At 48.5% G+C, this 8769-nt stretch overlaps 1 protein-coding gene across 2 annotated transcripts in view; it reads right to left on the bottom strand.

Moving 5' to 3' along the window:
• Positions 1-4644, bottom strand: part of LOC103539149 (CBP80/20-dependent translation initiation factor) — a 145897-nt gene extending 141253 nt beyond the window's left edge. For both annotated transcript variants that reach the window (XM_030468389.1, XM_030468390.1), the window contains exon 1: positions 4461-4644. The gene's annotated coding sequence lies outside the window, so the exon portion shown is untranslated. The remainder of the gene's footprint in view (positions 1-4460) is intronic.
• Between the last annotated feature and the right edge of the window lie 4125 nt (positions 4645-8769).

The following is an 8769-nucleotide window of genomic DNA, read 5'->3' on the forward strand; positions in this document are numbered from 1 at the left end:
TTCCGAGGTGGAGAGGAAGGCAGCGGTGGCAGAGCAGCCAGGAGCCGCGGCAGGCGGATGCGAGGGAGGGGAGTCTGCATTCCAAGATTCCTCGCCTGTGTTCTCTGGCTTCTCTCCCTCTGGGTCCTCCGACGATTCTGGTGGTGTTTTCGATCGCTTTTGGTTTTGCTTCTTGGTCCTTTTTTTTGCTTTTCATCTGAACCCCAGGGTCAAATGGCACAGTTGACTGAGCTTGGATCAGTATAGTCCCTTCAGGTGCTGGTAAGGGTATTTTAGGTGTCTCAAATAACTGCTTAGAGGTCAAGTCCATATTTTGAGCATTCATCAGTACTGGTAGATCAGGCGTTAAGGCAGCAAACGCTGAGGCTGCTGCTCTTTCACTTTCCATCTCTTTTAAGGTTTCTCTGATCAATTTCCAGAGTGTCGCTAAGCATTCTGCCTCCTTATCTCCATCACTAATTTTATCCCATAGGGCAGTACCTATGGCTTCCCAAGTAGGTAACTCAAAAATGGTACCCATCGAGGGGATCAAGTCTCTATCCCGTGCCCATTTCAGTAATTCACGTAAGGTCCTGCCTTCGTGTTATAAACCTCTCTAGAGAGAATACATTGGAGGAGCTTAACTACTGCCTCTTCTTCTTTAGAGAGTGTAGACCCCATCTCCTCCCCAGCCGCTCACCTGATCAGGGCAAGATTCTTCAATTCCGAGGTACCTCTTTCGTTCTGTAGCTGGGCACCAGTCTCCTTTCGACTGGCTTCTCCGCTCCTGCCGCACCATTGCTTCGGTCGGCTTTCTCGCTACCTTCTCACCCCAGCTGTCTTCATCGCTCCTGGAAGCAACAGCGAGAGGGTCCCTGTTCGGGCGCCAAATGTAAAAAATCCGCAGAGGCTTAAGGACAACACGTAGTCACCAATATGGTTAAAGTGAAGTCGTCTATTAACAATTCACACTCGCTTTATATAGAGCCCTTGTTTATATAACAATATCTTGCAGGTGGCTATATCTTGGCCACAAATTCTATTCTCACAGAACTTGTGCTGGCTACATCATTATCCTGCTATTCTTCTTTTCTGTTTCCAGCTCCCTTATCTTTTTCCCATAGCTCATCTTTCAGTAACCTTGCAACTAGGCCTCAAGGCCCTTAGCTTACTCTAGCTAAAGCTAAATAGTCAGGATTGCTCACGTCTGTTTTCTTCCAGACAGTTTCCCAACACTACCCCAGCTTTCTTTAGGCTCACCAGCAAGGCATCTAAGTTGTCACTAAGTATATAAATATATATTTATCCATGCACACAGTACAGATACAGAAATACATCAAAATGAAATAACCAACACAGAAAATGATGGGGTAGCTCCACTGGCCCTTTCTTCCAGGTGATTCATCAAGAACACTCAGGTGGCAGAACTCCACCTTCTCCATGGAGCTTCCCAACAACATCCCCAAGCATTCCTGGAGATTACTCACACAGAAGCCTCAGTGCTTCCAGATTTTTGAGACAGGAAGAGGTGTCCTTTTCCCCTACCCGATGAAGACCATGAGCTGCCCCAAAGAGAGCAAGCAGACTGTTAACTCTGAATGGCACGTGCCATACAAACATCTTAACACTCCTGCCAAACTGAAACATGATGAAACCATTAGCAATATTTAATTGTTCCATCAAAACAGTCAAGCATAATGTGCCCTTAATAACTCATTTGCTGTCTTCAGCTTCCACAGATACAGAATCACAGAATTGTCAAGGTTGGAGAAGACCTCCAAGATCACTGTGTCCAACTGCCAACTTCCCTCCAATAAAACAGATAAAATATATGCACCACCCTGCCCACCAGAACATGTCCTGAAGTGCCCCCTCCCCATGGTTTTTAATTACTTCCAGGGATGTTTTTGCTATATTTTTAGGTATAGCTCCTCATAAATACAAGGGACCCCAAAGACTCACTTGAGCAGTGAGAACATGAAATTCAGTAATGTCCAGGAGGGGATTTTTTTGCTGCTCTGCAAAGAACTACAGGCAAAAACCTCAGCCAGTGATAACCACCACAATTTACACCATTCCTGCTGGGAAATGGCCAAGCATCAACAAGGACAGCTGAAAGGAGAAACACAAAATGAGAAGGAAGAGTCATCATTGCAAAATTTGTCCTCACCAGGAGACCACAACAGGGTGAACTTAAAGGAACACTTCATCCTGAAGTAAGGATGCTCAGAAAGCAAAAAAAGGGATTTTTTTTCCTCTGCCAAGACAGAATGCTAATGGATGGACATCAGGAGATAAAGCTCAGCACCTAATCATCTTCCACAGTTTGGATGAAGGGCTCATGTCTAGGAAAGATGTTTTCATGCTTGGCCCATTTTTGGCAGTGCTTAGGAACCCTCTGTAAACCATTCCCATCCCTTTTGTGCCCCAGGCTGTCTCAACTAGGAGAAGAAAGGTGTGAAAGCCCCTCAGGTAGCTCACTCCTCTTCCATCCCCTTGCAAAGGCAGAACTGGTGCTCAGTTCACCTCCACAAAGAGTTTCTATGGGCAGCTCAGTGCTGGGCTTTATACCCTTCAGCTTACCTGAGACAAGTTGAGTTCCCTCACCTCCTTCACCATCCAACTGCTGCTCCTCTGCTTTCCTTTAAAAGCAACCTGAGATCTTATAAGTGAAAAAAAAAAAGCCTCCTAAGAGTTGGCCAAGACCCACAGCACTTGAACCACGACACCTTAACTGCACAGAGCCCTCTGGTAACAGTACCCATATCATAAAAGGAGGTCTGGGATGGAGTTCAGAGGGAAAGAGCTTTACATCCAAGCACAGCCTGAGCTGAGAACAGACACTGCTCATCTCTCTGCCAAAGATAACACACTTAATGCAGTTAAACCACAGCCTACAAATTTTACTCAAGGCTCAAGGGAATAAACTTCAGCACAAGGTTTTGCTTTTAGAGCTCAGGATAAGCAAGGACAGAGCAAAGCATTTATGGTCCTTATGGGGAAAAAATCACCTGGATCAACACAATAATCCTCCTCAAGTGTGAATATTGTTTTGTCAAGGTCACATAAGCCATAAGCAGAGGGAGATGCTTCCTTCGCCATCCCACATGGCATCCCCCTGGCAGCATCTGGATACTCAGAGGGTGGTCCACCATCAAAAAGCCTCCCTAGATTTTGGAGAGGAAGAGGTATTAAATCACCTGCTCTTATTTTGGTATCTTTGGGTTGAGAGGAACAACCTGGAAGCACAGTGGGTCTTCTTCCTCCCATCTCTTTCATTTCTTTCAAAAAGGACATGACTTGAAGCTTCATCTAACACCTGCCTGAGTGGTGGAGGAAAAGCAGCACTGATTATTAGAGCAGGAGTGAAGGAGGCACAGATGGACACATGGAAAAAGCCAATTTCAGAGGAGCTTCCAGGTCTCCAGACAGGCCCAGGGCACTCCAGCCCTCCTCCTCATGCTGGGAAACATCACCTGCCCCTATCCAATCTAATGGGATTGCTACTTCATCCAGAGTGGGGTCTTACTGTTGGGGCTCTCACCATTTTCCAGAAGAGCCTGACAGAGGGAACAGACCTGTGAGATGAATCTTAGTCTCATTTTACAGGAAAAAAAACACATTTTGAGGCACAGGGAGTCCAGGGACACCCAACAACTGTGCCTCCAGCTGTGGGGCATTGCTGGGGGCAGCTGCCACCAAAAAAAAACCCACAACAAACAAAGCAACCCAAAATATCCAACAACTGCTCCACAGCCACTGACATCTGTTGTCCCCTGCTGTCACCCAGGGTCCCCGGGACCACGTGGAGCCAGAGTGACTCTGCAGGAAAACGACAACCATAAAATGACAACAACCCTCAACTCCCTGGTGAGACCTTACACCCAAATCCAACCCTGCGACAAAGATTGCATCTCCCAGGAGCTACCGGAGGTGATGTTCCCACCTCCAGCCCAACATCCCACCCAAGGATGTGCCCCCCACATGTAAAGACACCGAGGAGGGGGGGGGGGGGTCCAAACAGCCGCTGGTGGCATCTTTGTCCCCTACCCCCTCCGCCATGGAGAGCGCTAATTGCGAAGGGAAGTGTTCTTTTTTTTTTTTTTTTTTTTTTTGTCTGCTGGAAGAGATGGAGAGGAGAGGCCACCCCTTTACCCTTCGGGATAACCGGGAAGCTTCCAGAGGCCGAAAGCCGAACCCAACCCCGCTCCATACACGCTCCAAGGAAGGGATCCGAGGGGATCCAATTTTTGCCGCCCGCAGCTCGCGCGTGGGTTTATTAATTTTTTTGTGTTTTGGTGTGTTGTTGTTATGGGTTTTTTTAAAATTATTTCCAAAGCAGACAAAAGGCGGGACGTGTTCCCAACCCCTTACCTCCCCATTTTTTTCCACAGTCACCGGGCTGCTGTGTCATGGCAACCCATGGAAGGGGCCTTCCTCCCTTCACCACCACCACCACCCCCCCTTGTCCCCGGCCTTACCGCGCTGCCGAGCCGGGTGCTGTCAGACCCCCGCCGAGAGGCTCATGGACGCCGCTCTGACGTGAGGGGAGACAGGGAGGAGGAGGAGGAGGGTGAAGGGGGAGGGAAACACACACGGAAACACACACACAAGGGGAACCGCCCGCCCGGGAGGACACACCGGGCTCCGGCGGAGGGACGGCCCAGGGAGTGACGCACGGCGTGGCGCGGCGCAGCCCGCCCCACCGCCGGCCATGACGGGAGATGTAGTCCCCTTATCAGACACATCCCCCTGCATCCGCTTCCATCCATCCTTCCCAAAGCCTCGTCATATTCGTTTTATTATTTAATTCCCCCCTCCCTTTTTTTTTCTCCTCACCTCGGGTTGAACTCTCATTTTCTCAACCTTAATTCTCTTTTTTCACCAGACCGCCCCGCCCATCCCCCTCCCTGTGCTGGGCACTGGGGAGGCTGCACCTGGAATCCTGGGCTCAGTTCTGGGCCCCTCAGGACAAGAAGGACATTGAGGGGTTGGAGTGTGTCCAGAGAAGGGCAACGGAGCTGGGGAAGGGTCTGGAGCAGAAGTCTGCCCAGGAGCAGCTGAGGGAGCTGGGGGTGTTGATCCTGGAGCAAAGGAGGCTGAGGGGAGACCTTCTGGCTCTCTGCAACCCCCTGAGAGGAGGTTGGAGCCAGGAGGGGTCGGGCTCTGCTCCCAAGGAACAAGGGATGGGACGAGAGGAACGGCCTCAAGTTGTGCCAGGGGAGGTTTAGATTGGAGCTTGGAAACAATTTCTCCCTGGAGTTTCCAGGCCCTTGCCCAGGCTGCCCAGGGCAGTCGTGGAGTCCCCATCCCTGGAGGGCTTTCAAAGCTGTGGTGCTGAGAGCCATGGGGCAGTGGTGGCCTTGGCAGTGCTGGGTTAATTATTGGACCTGATGATCTTAAAGATGTTCTCCAACCAAAACAATTCTGTGATTCTGTGATCTCCTTGGCCAGCCAGGCTGCATCTTTCAGGATTTAGCAAAACTGCACCATCTCCCACCCTTCCTCCTCCATGATCAGCACCATCTATCCCAGCACTAAGAAATTGGGCTTTAAGGGGAGCTTAACAGAAGGAAACTGCAAATGTTTCCACATAAATGTAGCAGTTTCATTCAAACACACAAAACCCTGAGCTGAGAAATGAAAAAAAAAACCAAAAAACAGCATAAAACAACCCGGAACAAAAAAACCAACCCAACCTTGAGTCTACTTTGACAGCAAAATCAGATTCAAAAGATTCTCTCTCCGTGCTGTGCTTTATTTTTGGCCACATCATTTGCTGGACAGGTTGCCATGGCAACCTGATATTCACTGGAGGGTGGCTACAATTGGGAGAGCACGCTGTTAATTTAGCCCCGCAATTGTATTTATTATTATTGTTCTTATTTATTTTACTTTCTCATCTTTTAAGCAAAAGGGAGTTGCCTGGATTTTCATCTTTCTTTTTAATATACGATCACACAAGAGTTTAATTATTAATCTGAGTGCCAATAGCATTGCTCCAGCAAAGGCTGAGCTGCTGCATGGAGCTCAGCAGGGCAGACACCAGCTCTGCCTGCATCCCATCTCCCTCCTCCAGCACTCCCAGGTCCCCTTCAGCTCCCCCGAGTCCCTAAGCCAAGAGGTCTCCAGGACCAGAATCTCACAGGGATGCTCCTGGTGTATGAGAGAAGGGTGGAAGGTGGAAGGGGTGGAAAAAGAAAAAAAAAAAGGTAGGATCTACTCTTGCATTAATGAGCATTTTTTGAAATTGCAGCACGATTGGGAGTGTCAGCTTATCACAGCTCATCTTGGCTCATTATTTACAGCAAATCTTTGGAGATTTCTTGGAATCTTTCTCCTCTTTGGAGAACACCAGCCTGAAATATTAATGGTGGCATTGGTAAATTCCTGCTCCAGATCCTGGCCCCATGTGGTGGAACGTCTTTGAGCCTCCTGCTCCATGCTCAAGACATCCCTGACCTGCAGACATCACCAGATGCCACCAGGTGATTGCCTCCATCCTTGCTGGAAGCAGGTGGTGACCTTGGCATTGGGATTGGGTGGGATTGGGTGCTCTGGTTCAGGAGAGCAGATGAGTGCTGGATCAGGGGACACAACTTCCATCCTGAGATGCTGAGGGAGAACATGACCCATCCTGCAGAGCCTGGGGGAGAGGCTGTGGTGTCTGCAGCAGTAGCAGCAGCAGGGCTCACTTTCTGAGCAGCAGCAGTGTCTGTGGGGGTAGAGACAGCAGCTGCAGCTGTAACAGATACACTGGCAATGCTCACTGGCCGTATCTGAGTTGTGCCCTTGCATGAGGGGGGGCGAGAAGCGGCTGCGGAGGCAGGAGTGGGGGTGCTCTCTGTACGAGGAGCAGCTCTCACTCTCCGCAGCAACACTCGGCCTCCAAAAAGGCATACTCAATCTCAAGACCGTGGTTTTTGTGTTACTCCTTACCAATATATGAGAAAAATTAACAACACCCACCAGAAGATTGAGAAATGAAATGGTATTGCTACTAAAATCTGGTGGAGTCAGCCCAAAATACAATGGAATGGTATAATTTCCCAAATTAAAACTGGGAGTGTAATTACCTACCAAGTTTTTTATCTCTGTATGAAACACTACTGCACCATGCACCATGATATACATCAGTATTGAGGACCATATTGCAACGATGGTTCTTAAGCATCTCTTACGAAAGAAAACCCACATAGTAACACTCATTCCAGCTGCAAAAATACACATCACATACCCTAAATACCAAAGGTACGGCATGATTTGTTTAATCTCCAACCCTGTGAAATTTCCAAAGAACAAGGTCTGATTCCAGCTCGGCAAAGCCATTCTTTCACTGGAGTTGGAATTCAAACTGTTCAGGCAAATTAGTCAAAATTTAAACTGGACTCGAGCCAAATAGCTCGGACCCCACGTTGGGCGCCAATAAATCTGTCACGGGTTAACACTGGCCCGGCAATTAAACGGAATAACAGATGCTCTCTATTAATCTGTCTCTCCTTGATAGAGAAAGGAGAGAGAATAAGGGAGAGAGACTTATGGGTTGGAAACTAAACTACACAACTTTAATGAAACAGTAATGATAAATAGGAAAAATTACTAAATATATACAAATATACAGGAAAATGGATACCACATTCCTCCCCCCTCTCCCCCCAATAACTTTCACGTCACCACCGAGGCTGCAGGGCAGCCCTGGGAAAGTCCAGGCTGGACTCCTGGAGTCGGCAGCAGTTGGGAGCTGGAGGCAGGAACACACAGATATGAGCTGGCACGGATCAGGACCACAGGCAGACAAACAGACGGACTCCTTCCAGGATGCCGGGTGAAGGAAGGGAAGCAGGAAAGGCAGGAAGGGCAGGCAGCCAGAAGCTGGAAGCAGGAAGCATGGCTTGGCCCTCGTGATCCCTCAAATTTATACTGAGTATGACATATATGGGATGGAATACTCTGTTTGGTCAATTCTGGCATCTATCTTGTCCGTTCCTCCCCAAAGGAGGGCTGCAGGTGGGACCTCTTTATCCTCCTGGAGGTTAAAATGTTCCTCAGAGCTGAGCAGTGTCCTTGGCTCTGCATGCCAATCTCTAGCAGTAACCATAAACATCAAGTGTTATCAGTCCTAGAAGCACACACAGTCTGAGAAACTTGCTGTTAATTTCAGCAAGTGCAACTACTTACAGGAGACTTAGCTAAAAGCAAAAGTACAAGACAGAAAATCACCTTTATCCTGGCCCAAACCAGGACAGTGGGGGAATGTGGGAGTGAGCTGGATTCATTCCTCTAGTAGGTGTAAGGGGGAATTCGGGCTGGGGTGACAGCAGGGTGACAAAAAGGACACCCCAAAAGTGGGGAATGGGGTAGGATATACCTCCTGTGCCAGGCACCTCTGCCATCTCACTCCCACCCTCCTGTGGGTCTGGAGGTCCATGGCCACACTGGTTGTGGTGGTTGTTGTTATCCTGTCCCAGTGGAAGAAAATGGGGCTTTCTGGTAGCTGGGGAATTTTTTCCAGAAGCTCCAGGGGTCCAAAGATCAAAGTGAAGGTACAGATCCCATTCCCACGTGGCTGCAAATCTTGCTCCCCTTTGATGGTGCATGCTCAGCTGCTTGTCCACCTTTTAGCCCTCTTAGTTTCATCCCATCATTGTAGGTTGGGAAAGAGGGAAAATGATAAAGGGTTTACTACTTAAAAGGGAAAAAAAAAAAAAAAAAAAAAAAAAAAAAAGAGGATTTGTGAAAGCCAGGGATGGAGGAGGGAATGGAAATATCTTTCGAGGAAAAGATGCTGTG

Source organism: Calypte anna, chromosome W (genome assembly GCF_003957555.1).
Source record: "Calypte anna isolate BGI_N300 chromosome W, bCalAnn1_v1.p, whole genome shotgun sequence".
NCBI classification, from domain to species: domain Eukaryota; kingdom Metazoa; phylum Chordata; class Aves; order Apodiformes; family Trochilidae; genus Calypte; species Calypte anna.